The sequence below is a fragment of the Acanthochromis polyacanthus genome, chromosome 2, assembly GCF_021347895.1.
Source record: "Acanthochromis polyacanthus isolate Apoly-LR-REF ecotype Palm Island chromosome 2, KAUST_Apoly_ChrSc, whole genome shotgun sequence".
Lineage (NCBI taxonomy): Eukaryota > Metazoa > Chordata > Actinopteri > Pomacentridae > Acanthochromis > Acanthochromis polyacanthus.
This window is the reverse complement of record NC_067114.1, coordinates 19,062,906-19,084,942: the sequence shown is the minus strand read 5'-3', so window position 1 is coordinate 19,084,942 and position 22,037 is coordinate 19,062,906. Positions and strand designations below refer to the sequence as shown.

The following is a 22,037-nucleotide window of genomic DNA, read 5'->3' as shown; positions in this document are numbered from 1 at the left end:
AAGTCACTAAAAGGTCTGTGGAATTTTAAAAACAGGAAATCCACAATAAGATATGGCTTAAGTGTTGAGTAAATCTACAGTGTAGCTCTACAGTGCGAAAGTGGCTTATTGCTTTCTTGGCTTCCATGTTTATCAGAAAGAAATCTCCAGGATATCCTCTCACAGAAGCCTTTGAGCAGCTTTTAATATGCAACTTACTCATAACAAGCAGAACACAAGGCAAGCCCTGGAAAAAACACCTTTCCATCAAGATATTGTTCAGTTTTAAAGGAAATTCCTGTACACCAGGAAATTGAATGCTGACTAAATGTAAATATTCTAAAAAGAGAGTAAAAAGTGCAAAAGGAAAAGTATCAATGTGGCATCAATTACTAATACTAGTATGAACATAAGAGTCTTGCTTTCTGCTTACACTTGTTTCTCTCTACACTGGAGCGACCAATAAAAAAAAAACAACACACAATACAACCACAGAGAAAAATGTTTTTCTATTGTCTCTCCAATATCATTTCTTCCCCGCAGGTAACATGATTTTCTCTTGGCGCTGAGACCAACCGAGGCCTCAGTGCCAGCACACAGCAGAAGAGATTTTAACCCGGGATAAAGTAGAAACCTTTATGTACGCTCCAACTTTTAGGTCTATAATATGGAACAGCTGCAAACTGAAGATTCAGGATTTGATGCCTGCAGGCAAAGTTTCTCTGAAAGAGACAAATTAGTTTAAACGGCAGAAAAAAAAACAGATCTGACTGCTAATCAGTAGCCATTGATTCAATGTATCCCTCTCCATTTCCTCTACACTAATGTGCTTCTCTTAATGACAACAAGTGGCCGATGATTTAAGCTACACGATCTGCCTTTTTTGGCTTTGATCAATATCTCAAAAGCAACTTGACAGACTTGGAAGCAAATACAAAATTGCTAAGATCTAAGCATTTTAAAAACACTAAAATACTCGTCGTATCCCATCCTTATTCCCTTTATACTATTCTGGTCATTATTCCTGGACACAACAGGATGTGTCATCTGACATTAAAATGGAAGTCTCCGAGAACAGAAACTCAATTAAATACTCAATTATTTATTCACATGTGTGATCCCAGATTGATATTATGAGGAAGACGACTTCTCTCAGCATGCGTTATTAATTATTCACAGAATCGTCTTTGTGTTGATGACTGGCTGTAATGTATCCTGCTGCGGTGCGTCCCCTGTGCATTCAAAAGCGGAATAATGATGGTCTTCAAATGATGAAAATACTGGAAATTTTAAACAAATTAGGTTTCTGCTGAGGAGAATGAGCCTCCGACCACACAAAGTGGACTGACTTGAAAGCATTTATTGATGGGATGTGCTGCCAAAGCTGAACAATGCTCTGAATCTGCTTCTTCAAACAACAGAAAATGTGCAAAATTTGTTCATTTGCTTCTAGATTAAAACGCAAGGAGGGACTGTGTTCGGGAAAAGCTTTCCTCCACACCTATAAAAATGCTCAGATACAAACCATATAATATTACACGTACACACAAGCAGCGTGATTATCATTAGTAGATATATATCTTGATATATCAGACACAATATGTCCATAAAGGTCTCTATAGCCTGCAGGCTGATTGTAATTTCACTCGAGCTTCCAGAAAACTGCAACAAAATCTTGTAATATAACATGAAATCCATTTTTGTGTTCATTAGAGTGCATATACAAGTAAATGCATTCACTGGCTGATCCACTTCTTTGCATTCAACCACCTTCTCTTATGTTAATCAGTTACCAGGCTTGGCACTGAGTATGCCCTAATTGGCTTGGCATGACCCTATGCTACCAGACAGATCTGTGTTAATTGTTTAACTACAGTACGTGCGCTGTTTCCATGATCCTCTCACGCCTATGTCTCAGACTCAAAGGCGCTCATTGAAAGGCAGCGACAAACAGTGATTTTCACATCCCTCTGTGGCATCTTTAAGGTTAGCCAGGGGACTTGTCTTTGTGTGACATTTATTCCAACATGCTATATCCACACTGTGCTGAAATGAAGAGCAAAGAGCGAGATGTGACACCACTTTCGGTGTGATCCTAAGCCGAACAGGCTCTAAGGAATATTCAAACTCTCTTTTACATTAGTGTACTGCTCAACTTTGCTGTGCAGGAAGTAGCAATTATCATTTCAAACGAGCGAGTGAAGCAGAACTGGCAGAGGAGATAAGTGCTTAAAGGAGAGTTAGGGTCACCTTATTCCCTCTGATACAGCCTTGCCCTTGCCTCAAATTATTCAAGCCTGACGGGGAACGGTGGGAGATCGGTTCTCGAAAAACTTGCAAAGCGTCAATAATGAGCTGTGCGTCAGTCAGAACGCAGTGTGATGGGAGGCATAATTTCCCACTCGATACAGCTCTGTTACAGTAACTATGGGAACCTTTGGAGGTGTCAAAGTCACTTATGAAGAAATAACTTCCCTGCACTGAAAAATAATTGCTATTAGACTACAAATTCACTGGAAAATAGATTACGTTAATCTCCTTTTGTTTATTATGTGCTTCTGGGCTGAAAAGCTCTCCACACTTTTAACCTGATGACCTATTTCGACTAATGAAGTGCACTGACCAATCAGGAAATCCTCATGATGAGAGCTCAACATTTTGCCTTTGGGTGGGAACAGCACAAAAAAAAAGACAGAGAGAGAGAGAGAGACAGGAATTTAAATTTCCACTCACTTAGGGCTCTACAGCTTGACAGAGCTGAATTTAATGACTGTCCAAAGACGTCAGCAGTGAGAAAAAAAAAGTATTTCATTTATTTTCATGCCATTCTGGTCTCTGTGTGACTACCTAGCCCAGATATATGAGGGAGACTGTTACTATGAAAGCTCCAAATGACCACAACACAGGACAGCATCTCATTCATCTGCAGATTTGATGATGATGTCAGTCAAGACTGTGAACAAACTCTGTGGCGTGACAAAGGAGAGTCGAAGATTTAGCGTCATGTAATCACACAATAGAGGCCTTTGTGAGGTCTGGACCAAGCTGTGTTAGCATCACAGTTCATCTGCTAATTACACCATCAAATCCAAAGGCTTGGCTATCCATAGTAGACTATTCATCTCATGACTTACACGTCAAGTCTGGGGAGGGGCACGATTAATCCCTGTAGTTAAACCGATGTGAGGACTCATTTCTTTACACGATTTGACAAGCAGGGCAATAGGATTTAAAAGCGTATCAGATGACTGTTTTCTGTTTCTGGCCTCAGCTTCACCTTGTCAGACCCAAACTGCAAAACGCTTCAGCATTCAGGTACAAATTTCAATGACCGTGACCACAAGCCTTGACCACAAAACTGTTCAAATTACTCATCCCAAGTGGAAACATGACACAGTTTGTCTGAGTCATTTGTCGGGTTTGCCTCTTCAAGGCAATGGGCTGTTTACTCTCAGTAAACATGTCGACTTCAAAAGGAACAGCTGAAGCACTTCTGCGTTGTTTACTGTCAGGTATGGGCTCCGTCTTCGTCTTTGCAAGCAGTCGCAACCAATAAAGGAAGTAATAAGTCAGCAGTGTGGCCCCTCCTGACAACGGTCCTGCTGATAATAGCTGATATCCTCCACATGTGGGACAGATAGGAATGGTGTCATTATGAATTTATTCCAGTCTAATCTATAACAGTTATGAAGAGAAATAATTGGAAATTATTACAAAGGCTGCTAACATTATGATGAATTGATTTCCAAAGACCACAGCAATAGAAGACAAAATTAACCTATTTTTTTTTTATAATTAAGGGACTTCAGAGAAATGACTCAGCGGGGAGCAAGGCTGAAAAAACATTCATAGTAATACTGAGATGGTCTATGGAGCCCTCTCCTTTTTTGGACAGGAAAAATTCAAAGTTACATATTTTTAATGGTTCTATACTGCCTTCCTTTTAAGCAGATGAATCCCACATGTCCCTCACAGTGTGTCTTCCAGTTTTTCAGCTCAAAATACTGCAAAGACGGTTCAGTTCACCATAACTAAAACTGGTGGTTTTAGGGTTATTTGAAGCGGGCTGTTTCAGCTGCTGCTGTTCCCGCCCCCTTCAGGAAGAACATGCTGTCAATCACAGTTTGAGCTGAATGACCATTGGTTAGTTTGGTGTTACATAGCACCTGGGTCTAATTCTTACTCGCTTGTGAAGCTAAGATGCAATCTTTTTGTGGAGGAGGGGGTTGAGGAATGGCAGACGTAAACATAATTAGCTTTCATTTTACACTTTTGAGTTCACAACAACCAGAAAACACAATTAAAATGGATTTTCACCATATGGGACCTTTAATTGTCCGTCCATTATCTGTACACTACTTGATCCTCATTAGGGTTGTGGGCGTATGGGAGCCTATCCCAGCTGAGTTAGGGTGAAGGTAGGCAACAGTCACATTCACATTCATACCTACGGACAATTTAGAATCACCAGTTAACCTCAGCATGCTTTTGGACTGTGGGAGAAAGCCGGAGAACCCGGAGAAAACCTAGCATGCACAGGAAGATGCAAAGTCCATGCAGAAAGATGCAAGACCCAGGCCTGGACACAAACCAGCTGGAAGGCAACAGTCCTAACTACTTATCCCACTGTGCAGCAACCACCACCTGTTGTTTGGTAAAGCATTGTAGCACCGCTGGTAAGGCTGGTTTTGTACGTTCTGCAAGTACACGAGAGTCCTCTAGCGACCTCTTCACCATCAGAGGACACATGTATGGATCTTTATGGACGACCTGCAATCTGTTGTGACACCACCACACTAATGTCCATGTGGAATAAGAAGACCCCAAACTACAGTGTATGGAACCTGTCATAAGTGGACTGTAAAATAGAGCAAAACCAACTGTGCATCATGTAATCCTGGCTCGAATAGTGTCCCCAGTGCACACCTATGAATGAGTGCGCATCAGATAAACAAGACAAGAGCCTAAAACATAGAAAAACAGCACTGCAGTGCTACTAAATGCACATTAAAATTAACTTAGCTGCCATGCTTAGGATTAGTAGACAATATACCATAAAAAAGGCCAAAAAACACCCCAAAAAATAAGAATACCATCACTCTGTGCTACCCAAGTCTTAATAGAAATCATTTTCCTCTACTGATGCATGCTGAAATCAATATATGATTGTAACTTTATATCACATGAAGTGGATTGATCCCTGACAAGTCAAAGGGCAAAGTGAAAACACAGATGGAAGCAAGACACAGTTTGTAGAAGCGTTGGAACAGAAGCGTTAAGAGTTGTGTCTGGAAAGAAATAAAGCTGCAGTGTTCCCCTCAATAAATGCTCTGTCTATCCAGCTCAGCACACTTTTTCTTTAATTGCAAACGCCTGATAACTTCCCCCTCCTGCCATATGCAGGGATACAATTTCTTTGTTTTCACAGCTAAATAATGAGTCTATTTGGTAATTTACCCTGCCAATACTTCATCTCAAGACAATGCTGAGGCAAAATAAAAACACAACTGTATCCACATCACGCCTGAATGAAATACAAGATATGGTTATCAGCAGATTCTGAAGAATATATAACATTCCAGGCACATAGCAGGTCTGTTTTCCATTACAAAGTCACAGTTTATCTTTTTCCTCTGCATTTCTTTCAAAACACGAGAGGGAAAATTGAGAAGACAATAATTTCTCTCTGGGGAAGAACATGTTACATAACATATTTCCAATCCAAAGACAGACATCTCGGTTCAGCCTTCCTGCAAGTCACAGCAGAGGTCACTTCTGATGAACTTAAATACTTGTCAGACAGACACAATGACAGAAACATTCCTTCACAATAAACCTGAATAGGTCATTGTGTTATCCAGTCTGGTTCTGCAACTCTGCTCCCAGCTATAAGCTCACCATAGAGATGCTATTGAAATATTACAGGATTATACTGTCTTAAGGAGGCTCTAAGGTTACATCACTTAATCAACACTGTCTGCAATCTTGAATCTCCAGGATAAACAGCGGAGAAACCAGATTATGGTGCATTTGTGTCTTGGAAACAGAGTAGGGGTGGGAGTTGCAGACTAACTCATAATATTATCACGACACAATACACACAATAACAATTACTTCATGATACAGTGACTTTGGCATACATTATAAGAAATTCATCCATGATACATCAAAGTATCTGTGTAAGTGAAGAGGAAAATAGCACGCCTAATGTGGCAAAAAGCACAAATTATTACAGCACTGTGGCATCAGTGTGTGCATGTATCACCATTATTCAATTTTAATAGTTGTGTAAATTTAATTAATTAGTTCTCGGATTTGTTTTCCATCACTGTTTGCACTGACCACCATTTTCCCCCTTTTTAATTTCCACCCATTTTACCCTCATTCATCTAATAAGCAAGTAGTGAATCTCTCAAACCAGATGTAGGAGTCTGCTTAGAGTGCCTGCATGTTTGAAAATATATTAGCATTTGACACCAGTGCATCACAAAATGAACTGATTTGATATATTGCTGTATCCATATTTTGACTGTCCCCTAAAAGAGAGTCATGTAAATACACATTACGTCTATTACGAGTGATTCAATTTTGCGGTTGACCGCTGATAAGTACTGAAGTGCAGCTACAGAATGAAGCTGTGTGAACACTGATGACTGGGCATGACAAACGCAACTGGAACACATGTTCTCACTATTAAAAACAGAGCCGATTGTGAAAGTAATGCCAAAGTGTCACGCAACAGGAAAATGGAGAAAATTTAATTTGCCAGAGAACTTCAAGCTAATCAAGATATCCTCAGAGAGTCACCTGCATTCGGAGCCCAACATCTAAACCCCTGCAGGGCCTGGCCAGCTTCTCTGCATCCATACCTGCAGGTCACACTGAATATGAATGGCCTCGCAGCTGCAATCAAAGCAATGCAAGGACACAGCAGAGACAGTCAGCAGGCAGGTCCACAGCCAAGTTTTAGTGAATGCGAACCATTAAACCTTATCGCCAGTGTGTAGAGGCAAAGTGTGACTTTTCACAGTTTAGGAAGCATTGACGCGAAAAGAATTTGTTGCAGATTCCTCAAACTGAGGCCCCTCCACTGCTAAATGTTTCAGAACCTCAGAGAAACCAAAACCTGCATGGGATTTTTGCACACTCTTTTTTCTATTCGGGATGGATGACAAACCCCTTTTTGAAGCCTTCGGGACAAACCCTGCACAGCTGATGAAAAGGCAGCGTGGTTGGCTTCATGTCTGTTCTGTCCCTGAGTGCAGTCTGGCTGCAGCTCAGCAAAACGACTGCTTGCCCACATCTCAGCACTGTGCTGCTGCACAGGGACTCCGAACACGCAAGTTCCCATCAGTTTGCACTGAGAATTTCCAGCCCCTCTGGACACCATACGGGCTATCACTAATCGTCTGGGGTTTAAAGGCAGCAGAGTGTCTCCCCCGTCTCCCCTCCACCGGTTTCCACTTCCCCCTCCAGCTCTTCACCACAACCTCTCCACATGCTGACCATTCCTCTGAAGTTGTTACAGTGGGTGGAGTGTTGGGTGGAGACTGTGTGTTTGTTTTGAGTGTTTGAATGTGTGGGTGGGGGTCTGCGTGTGTTTCAGAGGAAAAAGGGGGAGGACGGGATGAAGCACGCATTGTGATGCTGTTGCACATGCTTCCAGAGAAAAGGTTTCAACAGTTTAGTTTACAGTAAGACGATCGCTGTTATTGATACAGTATCACACAGCGGCAGTGCGATTCCAACAAAGCGTATCTAAACTTTCAAAGCCCTCTGCTCTCACATGCATCATAACCATAACCATATCCATAACCACCAGATTTGGTCCAGCAGCTCAGGATAAAACACAGAATTTATAGGCAATCCTCGTTGAAGACAAATACACAGAAAATGGGATGTTTTACGGAAGGTCAGGCTGTGTTTGGCTCACATAAATGTGGGGTGATATGGGAGGTATGTCAACACATGGTACAACATGCCAGCAGAGATAAGAGGAGACAACTATTTGGAAAAGAAAAAGAGGAAACAGGCAAGGTGTCATTAAGCAAGCCTCAATTCCAAAAAGGCTCCCCATGGTATTACCAGAAATCTATGATTATTTCGGGCCAATTTTCTGTTGTTTTTGGGAAATCTAGTGAAAATGAAGCCAGAGCCAGTTCATCAGGCCTATTCCTGGTCTGTTATTTCTCTGGGCTAGATGCAGATAGCAGCTGTTTACCCACATGGAGAGACAGAAAACAGAGGGGTAAGTCCATCAAGCTGCCTCTCCCACCTACATACATCTTATTTCTTTTTTTTTTCTTTACAACAGAATACAAAACAACTGCTAAAGCTGCTGTTAAATTAGTTTCCATTCAGATCTATAAATCATAATCTTGTTTGGGAGCAATGACACCTTTCATGAGTCCCATCAAGTGCATCTGTGATGGAAATGGCAGCTCTGAGATGAGCAAGATCTAAATCTGTACGTAAGAATACACTTCACATCTGCTTCTCTCCACTATAATGACGCAAAACACCTCAAACTTAAACCACTTGTTAGAAAACACTCATTCTGCGCTTTAAAGATTATCATCTAGGAATAAAATGCCTCTGCAGAATATTTAAAAATCTGCATTTATTTTAGGCTAAAGAGCTTTTTTCCCCTCTAATTAGAAAAGAAATAAAGCAAGATCAGCTTCCCTGCGTCCTATCCTATCGCTGTAAAGGTGTTGAACGTGGAGCCCAAAGAAAAGCGAGCAGCCACATCAAGATCTCACCATCCACGAGCCGCAGCGCACAAAGCTCCGAATCAGCTCAAAGTCTTCACAGTCGCTGGAAAAAACAGTCGGGAAACGAGCCGAATTTACGACTAAAATCCGCTTTCAGGTCGAGCGTTGAGTCCACTAGAGCGTCAGTGAGGTAAAGTCCATCCTCAGTGCGCACCGAGCCGAGCCTCCTCCACTACAAACTAAAGGCTGGACGCTTTCAAGCCTCCAAACTTTGGCTCCTCCCTCAGCACACGCTGCTGCCTGCAGCCCCTCAGCCTGCAGAACACATGTCTAGCCACAAAGTGGAGAGGGATCAGTTCATATGTCACATTTCCCCTCAGCCATATGTTGTCTACCAGAACAGAAATGACAAAAAAAAGGAAAACATGCAAAGGTTGCATAGAACTCCTCATGCCTGAATTATTCCTTGCAAAATGCTGTGAATATTCAAGCAGAAAAGGTTCCTTTCTGGAACTCGGAAAACATTTTGTGCAGGGATCCAATTTGTTTTTAATTTCTGTGATTTTTTTTCTTCTACTAAATCAAATTGTTTACATTTATCAAGTGATTTCTGAGTGAGCTAGGAGGACTAAAGGGGCGTATAAAAGCCTCAACATTGCTGTGGAATTTTTTTGCTCCCATCCGTGCAACTTGTGCAGTGCAATAAAAAAACAAAACAACAGCAACAAAAGTTGTTGCTAGTAGCTGCTGAATGACAACTGAGAGGATTCATTACAAAAAATATTACAGGGGATTGGGTAGAAAAGGAAAAACCTGAGCACAACCAGGTTTAAGGCAACTAAAAATTGACAGTTTTTGAGAGCCAGTGCTAAATATTTGCAATCAAGCTTAAAATTGGCATACATTAAAACAGATATACAATAAAAATGAAAATCTTGATGTCAAAATTTAGAGTAACAGTAACTCGAACACAAAATATTTTAAAATCCGTGTTTATTTGTGCTTAAAATTTTTAATATACATATTTTTTACATTATATTTTTAATTTATGGTTTCATTAAAAGAGATTTTTTCAATCTTTGTTCATCAGTGACAATAAGTTATTGCTGCTGATGTGTAACCATTCAGATTTCTGAATAGGAGAAGCTCTTCAATCTCGTTATACGCTGTATAATGACAATAAAGCACATTCTGTTCTATTCTATTCTATTCTATTCTATTCTATTCTATTCTATTCTATAGTGTTGGAGATCACATACGGCTGAGAGAGGATGTTTAAATTATTTTATCACGAATCAGTTACAAAAAATATTGATACTTACTACTGGAAAAGAAAAATGTTGTATCTGACAATGGGTCAACCCCTTCTAAAAATGCAGAAAAGATAATCACAACACAAGGGTTAGAAATGTATAGAAATTGTATGCTTTTAGAGTAGTTTCTCTCTGAAAAAGATTGTCAAGTATATATCAAATGTATTGTATCATCTTCTAGATTCTGACAGAACCAGAGAGAATGTTTCCTGCTCGGTTTTCTTGGCTATCGGTGTTTCTTTTCTCTCTCTCCTCAGAGTCACGCTGCAGCCATCAAACAATGAATGACAAGTGAGAGTGTCCACCACAAAGAGAATTACAAGGGATTATGTACAAAGGCAAAGACCTGAGCACAACCAAACTCACTCATTCATGTAATCTCTTTTTGGCCCTGAAAAAAGAGCAAAAAGGGCCGTTGAGTCGAGTCAACTAATTTTACTTCACGAGTTTGAAACAACACAGAGAAAAGCTAGCCCTTCTGCTCTGTTCAGAACATACAATTAAAGTTAATATTATCTTTTCCTAACGAGGGGAGACACACATCAAGGTCATGCTTAATGCAAAGCCACTATTTACACCTGCAGGGGAGAAGATAACATTCATAATTAGTCTCCAGCAAGTTGCTTGCCATGACAATGTGAGAATTTGTCAGATGTTTTGACTGTTAGCACAAAGAAATGTGATGACAGTAGGCAAGCAGGCACAGGATGCTTGAGGCTGCATCCTGCTCGTCGGTCTGACAGAGTCCTGACGCTTTATTCTGAAAACGTTGACACTATCTGACTGGTTTTGCATGACTGTACCTCAGATAAGGCAAAGGCCAATGTAGCCCTTCTCCCTGACTCTCACCACCACTACCACTGGAAAAATGTGGGGGTTAAACTTATGACAGAAGCCACATTTCATTCTGGATTTCTGCAACCGTCTTTCTTTTGCTTTGACTGTACACATCTCTCTCGATTATGTGTTTTCTGATAGGCAGACACTCAAATCAGAGTTGCTCTTCTTTATCTGCTGAGCCCTTCGTAATCCCTCAAATTCAAACAAGGATTACTTTTGAGGAGATTAAAATCATCCAACTTATGCAAAAGTCAGGCTTGAAACAACAGGGGGAGGATGGACTACTCAGCAGGACAGATTCTTATAGAAATGGCCAGAATTCGTCTTCTTACTTTTCAGTTCATTGCACAGTAATTTATGTCAAGAAAATATACAGAACAAAACTGAAAATGAGTTCTCCAAGAATAAAAAGATTAAAAATATGCATGAAAATTGGTCTCTACCTCACACCGACAAAAGGAGAGTAAATGAAAGTACCGAGAAATCCTCACATATCGGCACTTGCAAATAGAAGATGCTACCTGAGTAGGTGTGCAGCTTTAGGTGGAGAACTTTGACCCGTTTTAAAGCCTCCTGTAATGAGCATGCTGGAGTTTATCTGGAGCATATTACACGGTGGAGAATTTTCTGACTTTGACAAAAGCTCATTTGTTGACCACATCACCCTTAATCTGGTGCTGCACTCAAATAATATCCCTTTGTCGCCGCACGCGAACCTGTAAGTGGGAAGCACACAGCAGCCATTCTTATTAAGGTCATGGCCACCCATGGAGCTTTTATTGGGGTTAAGTATATGACAGACAACATCAGATTTGGAGATCTGCCTAAATGTTTTGTGGATTTACTCACCCACCAAAAGCCCTAAGCAGCAGCAGCAGTTCACCACTAAGCAAAGCTTATGCCAGTGAGATCAACTATTGTTGATCTGTGATAATGTATAATGTGATATGATTATTTATGATCGTCTTTTCCGGCAATAAAAATCCATTGTTTTACTTTAAAAGATAACTACAGCAATTTTTTTTAGCCATGCTAGCGATTTAGCAGGCAGTTGGTCCACCAGTTTTGTCTCAACAACACAAACGTACACGGCAGGTCTTAAAAATAAAACCAACATAAGAGTCCCTTAAACCTGCCTTTGTTCTAAGGGCCAGCAGAACCCCAAGGATAGCAAAAGGAAGTCAGATTGCATAGAAGTCGATGAGAAAATGACACCATTTCTCACTGTTATTACCTCAGTAAACATTTTCCTAATAAGCTTGTAGTCTTAGTTGGTGGTTTAAAGTCCTCTATGGTTCCATTTAGAGCAAAATAGACAATGAAGGAGGGTATGTTATGTCGCCCCACAACTTGCTACCATATCAGCATGGGAAACGCCCTTGAGTTTTCAGCAAAATCCTCCCTTCACTTGTCACATCCAGCTTCAAAAGACCAAAATGGTGACGGTCAAATTCCAAACGCGAGACTTCAAAGTGGTAGTCAATGTCATGTCATGTGATGCCATGGAGGCTACATCTATCTTTTATATGCAGTCTATGTTCAATAAGTATTAAATTTCTTTCATAAACTTGTACAAATATTTATGGTGTCAAGTATGAAGCCTAATGGCTGCTACAATCCTCCTGTCATGCCACCAACATATTAGAAATTGTCCAGTGCTTTGGTTTGTAATGCAAGTCTAGACTAAAAATGTGCAAATGTGTTTCTATCAGCTGTACAAATATTAGCATGATAATGTGCTAAGTTGGTGAGCGTGGTAATCATTGTTAGTCCTAACCTTTAGCTTGTTAGCATGTTCACATATTAGCATGCAGATGTTTGCATTTACACAGTGGCGTAGTGGTTAGCACTTTCGCCTTGCAGCAAGAAGAGCCCCAGTTCAAATCCCTGGGATCTTTCTGCATGGAGTTTGCATGTTCTCCCTTTGCATGCGTGGGTTTTCTCCGGGCACTCCTGCTTCCTCCTACAGTCCAAAAATATGCTGAGGTTAATTGATTACTCTAAATTGCCCGTAGGTGTGAATGTGAGTGTGATTGTATGTCTGTGTATGTAGCCCTGCGACAGACTGGCGACCTGTCCAGGGTGTCCCCTGCCTTCGCCTGAGTCAGCTGAGATAGGCTCCAGCACTCCCCGCAACCCTAGTGAGGATAAAGCGGTGTATAGAGAATGGATGGATGGATGGATGTTTGCATTTATTTTGAAGCACTGCTGTATAAGCACCACAGACTGTACACACGTGGACAAAATTGTTGGTACCCCTCAGTTAAAGAAGGAAAAACCCACAATTCTCACTGAAATCACTTGAAACTCACAAAAGTAACAATAAATAAAAATTTATTGAAAATTAAATCATCAAAAACAGCCATTACTTTTGAATTGTTGATTAACATAATTATTTAAAAAAACAAACTAATGAAACAGGCCTGGACAAAAATGATGGTACCTCTATAAAAGATTGAAAACTATTTGACCAGAGTGACATGATTAACTCAGGTGTGTCATTTAATTGACATCACAGGTGTTTCCAAACTCATAATCAGTCAGTCTGCCTATTTAAAGGGAGACAAGTAGTCACCCTGCTGTTTGGTGAAAAGGTGTGTACCACACTGAACATGGACAACAGAAAGCGAAGGAGAGAATTGTCCCAGGACATCCGAAAAAAAAATGATAGACAAACATCTTAAAGGTAAAGGCTATAAGACCATCTCTAAACAGCTTGAAGTTCCTGTGACAACAGTGGCTCATATTATTCAGAAGTTCAAGACCCACGGGACAGTAGCCAACCTCCCTGGACGTGGCCGCAAGAGGAAAATTGATGACAAATTGAAGAGACGGATCGTTGGAATTGTATCCAAAGAGCCCAGAGCAACCTCCAAAGAAATTAAAGGTGAACTCCAAGGCCAAGGTACATCAGTGTCAGATCGCACCATTCGTCGTTGTTTGAGCCAAAGTGGACTTCATGGGAGACGACCAAGGAGGACACCACTGCTGAAAAAAACTCATAAAAAAGCCAGACTGGAATTTGCAAAAATGCATGTTGACAAGCCACAAAGCTTCTGGGAGAATGTCCTTTGGACAGATGAGACCAAACTGGAGCTTTTTGGTAAGGCACATCAACTCTATGTTCATAGACTCAAAAACCAAGCATACGAAGAAAAGAACACTGTCCCTACGGTGAAACATGGAGGAGGCTCAGTAATGTTTTGGGGCTGCTTTGCTGCATCTGGCACAGGGTGTCTTGAAAGTGTGCAAGGTACGATGAAATCTGAAGACTATCAAGGCATTCTGGAGAGAAATGTGCTGCCTAGTGTCAGAAAGCTTGGTCTCAGTCGCAGGTCATGGGTCTTCCAACAGGACAACGATCCAAAACACACAGCCAAAAACACCCAAGAATGGCTGAGAGAAAAGCGTTGGACTATTCTAAAGTGGCCTTCTATGAGCCCAGATCTGAATCCCATTGAACATATGTGGAAGGAGCTGAAACATGCCATTTGGAGAAGACACCCATCAAACCTGAGACAACTGGAGCTGTTTGCTCATGAGGAGTGGGCCAAAATACCTGTTGACAGCTGCAGAACGCTCATTGACAAATACAGAAATCGTTTAATTGCAGTGATTGCCTCAAAAGGTTGTGCAACAAAATATTAAGTTATGGGTACCATCATTTTTGTCCAGCCCTGTTTCATTAGTTTGTTTTTTTAAATAATTATGTTAATCAACAATTCAAAAGTGATGGCTGATTTTGATTATTTAATTTTCAATAAATTTTTATTTATTGTTACTTTTGTGAGTTTCAAGTGATTTCAGTGAGAATTGTGGGTTTTTCCTTCTTTAACTGAGGGGTACCAACAATTTTGTCCACGTGTGTACATAAAAACATTATGTAGCCACTGTGACGCCACCTATTAGTTAGTGGACTACTGCTGGAAGACTCAAATTTTGAATTTGACCATCAATATCTTTTTGTTTGGAAACTGGACATGGTGAGCAAGGAGTAGATCTGACTGAGAACTCAAGGACATAATACTCCAGCGACTTATCCTTCTTTTTCATCTATTGTGCTGTAAATAAGACCATAATTTACTGTAAAATGAACATGATGCTGTATTGAAGAATTGAAAATAGCAATTAAAATCAAAAACTTATCAGAAAAATATCTACTGAGGTAACAAATCGAGAGAGAAGAAGAGTCATGTACTCATAAACTTCTGTGCAATGTGACCTGTTTTTGCCACCGACACACTTATCGATGCAGGCCATTAGGAAAACTGTAACTTTCTGTAACTGTAACATTGGCTTCGCTTTTCATACCCCAAAGGTACGTCCATGTTTTTATACTGTCTGTGCTAAGCCCAATCTCATAGTGATGGTAGCTGCTTGAATGGGTTTAACATGTAGTCTTCTTCACCACCTATTGGTGTAACTGATGTTTTGCCATTAGTCCTACTCTGAAGAACAGGATATTACAAAAAAGTTGAGCGGCTTCTCTTAAGGCAAATGAAGATATGAGTTGTTCACAAGCAACAAGGTCAAACTCTGGGTACAGGGTGTGCTCAGCCCTGCAGACTGCCACATTCAGTCAAAGCGGTCCACTGCAGGCGTTTCCTGCATGGCCAACAGCTCTGAGACTCGTCTCCGTTTCCTCACCTTGTCGCACTCCGACAGTCCCAAAAATGTCGCCACATCTCACTCACCCTCTCTCTCTCTCTTCAGGACACCTTCTCTCTTCACACTGATGATTCATGACTATTCAACTGAGGCTGCACTCCAGTGGAGGCTGAAATTTTCCAATTTGCTTCCTCTATAAATGATCTCAGGATGGGTTGTTTTGACAAGTTGGTCATATATCAGAAATAGTAATGGCATGTGGTTCTGATACCTTTAACTTAAATGGAAAGTTCTGATGACTGTGACCCCATGATTTCCTCATATATGGCTTGTTTCTGGGTCCAGATGAGAAATCATTTTTTGTCACTGACACTTATGTAAATGAGAAACCATCAACACACGTTTTTTTGTACATATTTCATGAACCCCAAAGTACAAGAGTTTATCTGTCTGCATAGTTAAATTGACTAAACTCATTCAGAAATCTAAATGATATATCAAAACAGCTAAAAAGACATTTAATTGCTTTTTCTTGTCATATGGTGGCCTGACTTTGAAAGTGAATTTTAGACGCAGATCAAATAAAGTGACAAAATTCTGCAGCTCCACAGCAGTGCTCTGAGCTAAATGTTAGCTTCCTATCATGTTCACACTGACAATGCTGTGTTCATGTTAAGCAGCTCAATCTTAGCATAGCATATTAGCATGCTAGCATGCTGGTAAGCGTGTGCCCTGAATCCATACTGCATACTCATTACAGGCAGGTTTTTATAGATTTTGTCAGGACTGGAAATTTAAAAAATAAACTGAAAGCAGAATAAAAATGGCTGGTTTTTGAGTCACAGCTCACAGTGGAAATGGAAGAGCAGCTCATAGCCAAAAAAACCAAACAGATAAAATAACTTCTACATGGTGTTAAAGCAGTTCCAAAAATATATATCGGAGAAACATTTGTTTATTTCTACTGTAGTTTGCTTTGCAGCAACATTTCAAAGTTGGAGTTGGACTAACATATACACTATATAGTATGTTCTGAAAAAGTAAAGCACATACTGTAAAAAATATATTAGTAATATACATTTGTAGCAATGAAAGTCCAGTTGAAGCTTATTTGAATGTCACTGCATTTGCTGGTTTTTGTTCATAAACTGAAATTCTGGACAAACTGAAATTTTGACCCAGCGATGGCACGAGATGAAAAGGCAGTTATTCAACTCCTCCTGAGGGGAACATGAAATTGTCCACCAAATTTTGTGCCAATCCATTTAATAGTAGCAGAGACATTTCAATCTGGCCCAAAGAGTTGGTCTGGCTGACTGACAGTCCAACACTGCCATCCCTGTAGAGCCACTAGAATGACTCAAATATGCAGCAGTAACAATGACCCTTGTACACTGTAAAGTCCACAGGCTTCAGTTTTCAACAGTCCCCATAAAAATTACCAACAGAGAAGCTATGATCTGTTGATTTTATGGAAAGACGTGAGGCTTTGACTTTTTTCAAAGCTGAGAGTATCACAAACAAGACTCATTTCATCATAGCTGTACTTGGATAAAGACAGAAAGCTCAGTGACAAATGTACCAAAATCTGGCCCTATTAAACCGGAACTATCAGTGCTTGAGTATGCTTCTCTTTTTTTTTTTGCTATTTTGGTGAACTGACCCTTTAAGAAAGCAGGCAATGTGCTTATGACCCTGTAGGTTGATAGCAACAGCCAATGTGACCAACAGACATTGCAGAGAAAAAATCTCTCAGTTTCCACAGATGGCAGCTCATGTCCATATCAAAGATGACAGAGGTGGTGGCTTCCCCTGTTATTTTTCTATCCATCCTTTCAACCTCACACCCGTCTCACTGCCTCTCTCTCTCAGACTCATAAATGTCAGAACTGCGCTTGTGTTTATGGCGACGATAATTAAACAGAAGATGCAAATCATGTCATCAGCTTTAATTGGCTCGTACTTTCAATCCTGCTACGTTCAATCATCTCGGAGTGACTTTCTGAAGGTTTTTGGCTCCCCAGATAATTAAAGCTTTGAGGTTTACCAGCTAACTTGTCGATTCCACTCATCACAGATAACAGTCAGAGCTGAAGCCTGGATGACTGAGACTACCAGTGAACAGTCCTGGTTTTACTTTCAAGGCTCTGCAGTGTGTAAGATTTCATGTTGCAACCAAATTTTTTATTCTTTCGAGTGTTCTTCAAGGTGCTTGATAAAACTTCACAAAAGGAAAACTGCCAAAGGAGAAGAAGCAGCCTATCTATGGACTAACTTTGTATGTATTTGCTCTGTGGGTCAGTAAACAGCAAAGTTGCAGTCAAATTCCACACACAAACAACAGAAGAGAAATAGGAAATGAGATAAATAAAAGTCAGACATGAGACAAAGATTGTGAAATGGACTCAAAGTATTGGCGCCAGAAGTACACACTGGAGCCAGCTGAACTGTTTGGACACCTCTTTATCTTCTATAATGAATAAAAGCATTATCAGCTGCCCGACAGCTTTGGGGGAAGGGCTGACGTGTAGCGTTAATATGAATACTATGGGATGTTGTAAGATTAATGCACATTAATGTGATTTGATTTTCCCCTGAGAGACCAAAGGAAGTGATGTCAGTGACGGCCAGTCCAGCTTAAATGAAGACATCGGTGTGTGTGTGTGTTTGCTCAGCGCATAGATTTTCTTTGTCTGGTCCTTTCTTCTTGGTTTTGAAGCTGAGAGGCTGCGAGGTGCCGCAGTACGAGGGCATAGGTGAAGGTCCTGCACAGCTGCACAGCGTGAAGGGGGAGGACCGTGGAAGAAAGCCTCCAGGCGCAGAGAAGGAATTAATGAGTTTTGGGTTTTAAAATGAATTTTTCAGCGCAAATAACTTTATTAATCATGACATTAAAGAAGGCAGAGCGTTAAAAGGGAATACCTTTAAAAATGATGAGCATGCCTATGTATTTTTTATTTTTAATGGCAAGTTTATCCATTAGGATTTCTGTGATCTCCCTGAAATTAAAGGGCAGGGAATCCTAACTTGGAGCAGCTTTGCTTTTAATGAAACAGCATGCAGGTTCGTGAATAGGTTAGGAAAAATATTAAAAGCACAATTCAATTTCAATCAGCCGCTTGGACAGCAAAGATATCAGCAATACAAACAAGTATTTAGGAGTTTTAGCTGATACAGTTGAAAGTGAGAGCACAGACAACGTGGATTTTCAACTGTTAAACAAAGATCTTCCCCCATATTTTGCTTTGCTGTCAACCTTCTGTTCTGTGTTTAGTCTCAGCTAAACCGCTGTAGTGTATGCTTGTGTTTTACGTCTCTGCCCTCTACTTTTATCAGTGCAGGTAGACAAGTTAGACTAAATACATTTGGACTTAGAGGTTTTTTTTTTAATTGAAGCTGTTTTAGTGATAATGTATGCATGACGTTTGACTGAAAGAGTACTTGAGTCTTATTATGGAGCAAGAGTGTTTTCATTTTAGGATGGAAGAACCAGAGCAGCTGCCATGAGCTTGTTTTTTCCATAAGTAGGCCCCACATCATCACATGTTTTATTCTTAGAAATACTTGTGGTGTCCCTGTTTAGAGCAGCTGGAAAAAGCTATCAAACAATCTGATAAAAAGGAGCAGAAAACAACAGAGCGTTCAATGAAACAGACCTGAGATGAGAAGTATCTGAGTCCTTTTCTTTGCTGTAATCACAATCCGCCCTGGCCTTTCAATATTTTACCTTGAGTTATTCACATGTACTTCACCCAGCTGCTTTGACGTCAGTGCAGTCAGCGAGGGCAGATACAGAATTAACCAGTTCAGGCAGCACGACATCGCAGCAACAAAGTTCTGCAACCTCAGCTTCACTTTAAGAAAACACAAAAAAGTCAGAGTTTGTGTCAGAACAGGTGAAGCAGGAATATCTATCCAATGTGAGAAAGATCTAATAACTGAAGAACTGCTTCAGGGAGAGCCTTCACACGTTGACTCTATGCCAAGTTCGCAAAGTGCAGCATATGATTGCGATATTTGCTTCTGGTGTCACTTTTTTACGTCTTTGGGGCAGCGGGGAGACACAGTGTCCATTTGTCAGCAGTGATGGGATTCAAACAGTAAGAAATCAATAAAGCGTCTCAATATGACCCCACACTAACCTTTTAAGCACTAAAATAATGCTTCAGCCCCCCAATAGGAAGTGATTATACACTACACTTCCTCATTGCCTGTTGGTTTATTAGTTTTTTTGTTGGACCACCATCTAATTACTTGCCATGTATGCCTACAGAGACTGTGTCAGAGTTAAACAGCCTGGAGGAAGAGCTGTTTCATGTGCTAATCATCGATTAAAAAATCCACCAACATATTTGCACCCACTGTTCCATGAGGGACTGAATCTGAATAAGGCCAGCTGACTGAATATCTCGGTTTCTTCATTTATATGTGGTTATGGCTGCAATCCTAATAAATAATGAGAGAGTTGAAAGGCATCGCAAAGCTAATTTGTTTGGTGGTTAATTGAAGAACGGCATGCGGATTATCAAGCTTGGAAAATATATTGTTTGGTCTGCAGCCAGTGAGCTGGTGGCATTTGATGGATAACATTTCCACCCAGATTTAGTAAGATATTTGTTTGAATTATGGATTCTACCAATGTAGTAATCAACTGATCAAGATGAAGAAGTTGAAATGGAAAACAAGTGAATCATGTCCGAGTTATTTTTTCCAGCTATAGAAATGAAAAAAAAAAGACATCTGGATGAATTACTTATGAGAGTGTCCACATGTGAAGTAGACCAGCCATATAAAATATTAACATTTAAGCACACTGGATACAAAAGGTGAGGTTGCTGTGCAATGCTAGACAAAATACAAACTGGTCAACCTTGGCCAAGGAAGAAAAATGCACCAGTGATTTCATTTCACCCGATTCCATTATCATTAATGTGTCATTTAGCAGTCAAAAGCCGTGGCAATAATAGAATTACTTTTTCCTATTAGACTCAATGTCATTGAGACTCACAGTGAAAGAGCCCAGTGCACATAATGGGGAAGGAGAAGACAGCCAGAGCATTGCAAGTGTCCAAATGTCACAGGCGCACAAGTTCACACCACATGCACACACCCTGTTTTGTCAGTGACACAAGAGGAACAATCTATACGAACATAATGAGACTGTCAGGGCTTTATTGTAGTCGGTGTATCCTTTCTGTCCAGTAGGCAGGACTCAGAACAAACTAAAGCATCGCAGGAACTTAATGCAGCTTTGGTTTTACATTCAAGTGATTCAGCTCCCAACATCCTCCCCCCCCCTCAATGCAAGGTGACTGACATTTCTCAAAGAGGAAATCAGATAGCACACAACACCCTGGAGCAGATTTAGGCTTCCTAATTCAGGCTGCACGTGCACATATGCATACAAACCCATTTTTCGTTTCACTGAGATCTCTCTCACACACACACACACACACACACACACACACACACACACACACACACACACACACACACACACACACACACACACACACACACACACACACACACACACACGTGCACCTCAGCATCATACTAGAACACAGACACACAATGAGCCAAGACCACGGCTGAGTACAATCTATTGCCATGGCACCCAGCGCCAAGATGACCGGTATCTGTAGTAACTGAGCAACCCCACACCACTTCATTACTCCAAGCACAAACTCAGCTGTGAGCCTCTCCTCCCAGGCTGCAGTGCCTCCCGGTGTTTGTCCGTCACTCTCTGCAGATTAAAAGAAACGTCCTTTCTTCCTTTTGTCTTATTGTGAAGCCCAATCGCCTGCTGTCATGAGAGAAAGGAGGGACTCACCGTGCTTTTTCTTCCCCCCACGGCGGAAGACGGGAGCCAGGTGGAGCGAGCAGAGGGCTGCAGTGGCGGAGGAATCCCCCTGGTAGTGTATGTGTAAGAGTGTGTGTGAGTAGGGGAGCATGAGAGTGTGTGTGTGTGTGTGTGTGTGTGTGTGTGTGTGTGTGTGTGTGTGTGTGTGTGTGTGTGTGTGTGTGTGTGTGTGCGCGTGTGCATGTGTGTGAATGTGTGTGTGTGTATGTATGTGTGCGTTCAGGGAGTCAGAGCTGATCCAGCAGATGCAGGCGGGAGCCACCAATAGAATGAGGAGCAGGAGAGGGAGAGGAGAGTGTGTGAGACGGAGGGAGGGAGAGACAGCAGAGGAGGGGTCTGATAGCATTACATCATGGACTAGGGAACGGCAGGTTTGCAGGGGGTGGGCTACGGGTGGGGGAAGGTGTGTGTGCACGAGTGTGTGTGTGTGTGTCCTTGTGTTTGTGTTTGTGTCTGCATCACTGTATATTGTCCCTCTGCAGCAGACCATGGGATGGTTAAAGATTGTGTCCATGCTGCATACAGTGCAGTGTCGTCATGGTGCCTGCACCTGTGTGTGTGTGTGTGTGTGCGTGTGCGTGTGCGTGTGCGTGTGCGTGTGCGTGTGCGTGTGCGTGTGCGTGCGCGTGCGTGTGCGTGTGCGTGTGTGTGTGCGTGTGTGTGTGTGTGTGTGTGTCTGGTTGTGTACATCTGAGCACAACATAAACAACAGCTATAATC

At 41.2% G+C, this 22,037-nt stretch overlaps 1 protein-coding gene across 2 annotated transcripts in view; it reads right to left on the bottom strand.

The window, feature by feature from the left end:
• Positions 1-21,586, bottom strand: part of sema4bb (sema domain, immunoglobulin domain (Ig), transmembrane domain (TM) and short cytoplasmic domain, (semaphorin) 4Bb) — a 67,132-nt gene extending 45,546 nt beyond the window's left edge. The window contains exon 1 of one of the 2 annotated variants that reach the window (XM_022199555.2): positions 21,288-21,586. The gene's annotated coding sequence lies outside the window, so the exon portion shown is untranslated. Of the gene's footprint in view, positions 1-8,741; positions 8,936-21,287 lie in introns of those variants that run through there. The other variant, XM_022199556.2, reaches the window with a different exon arrangement.
• Between the last annotated feature and the right edge of the window lie 451 nt (positions 21,587-22,037).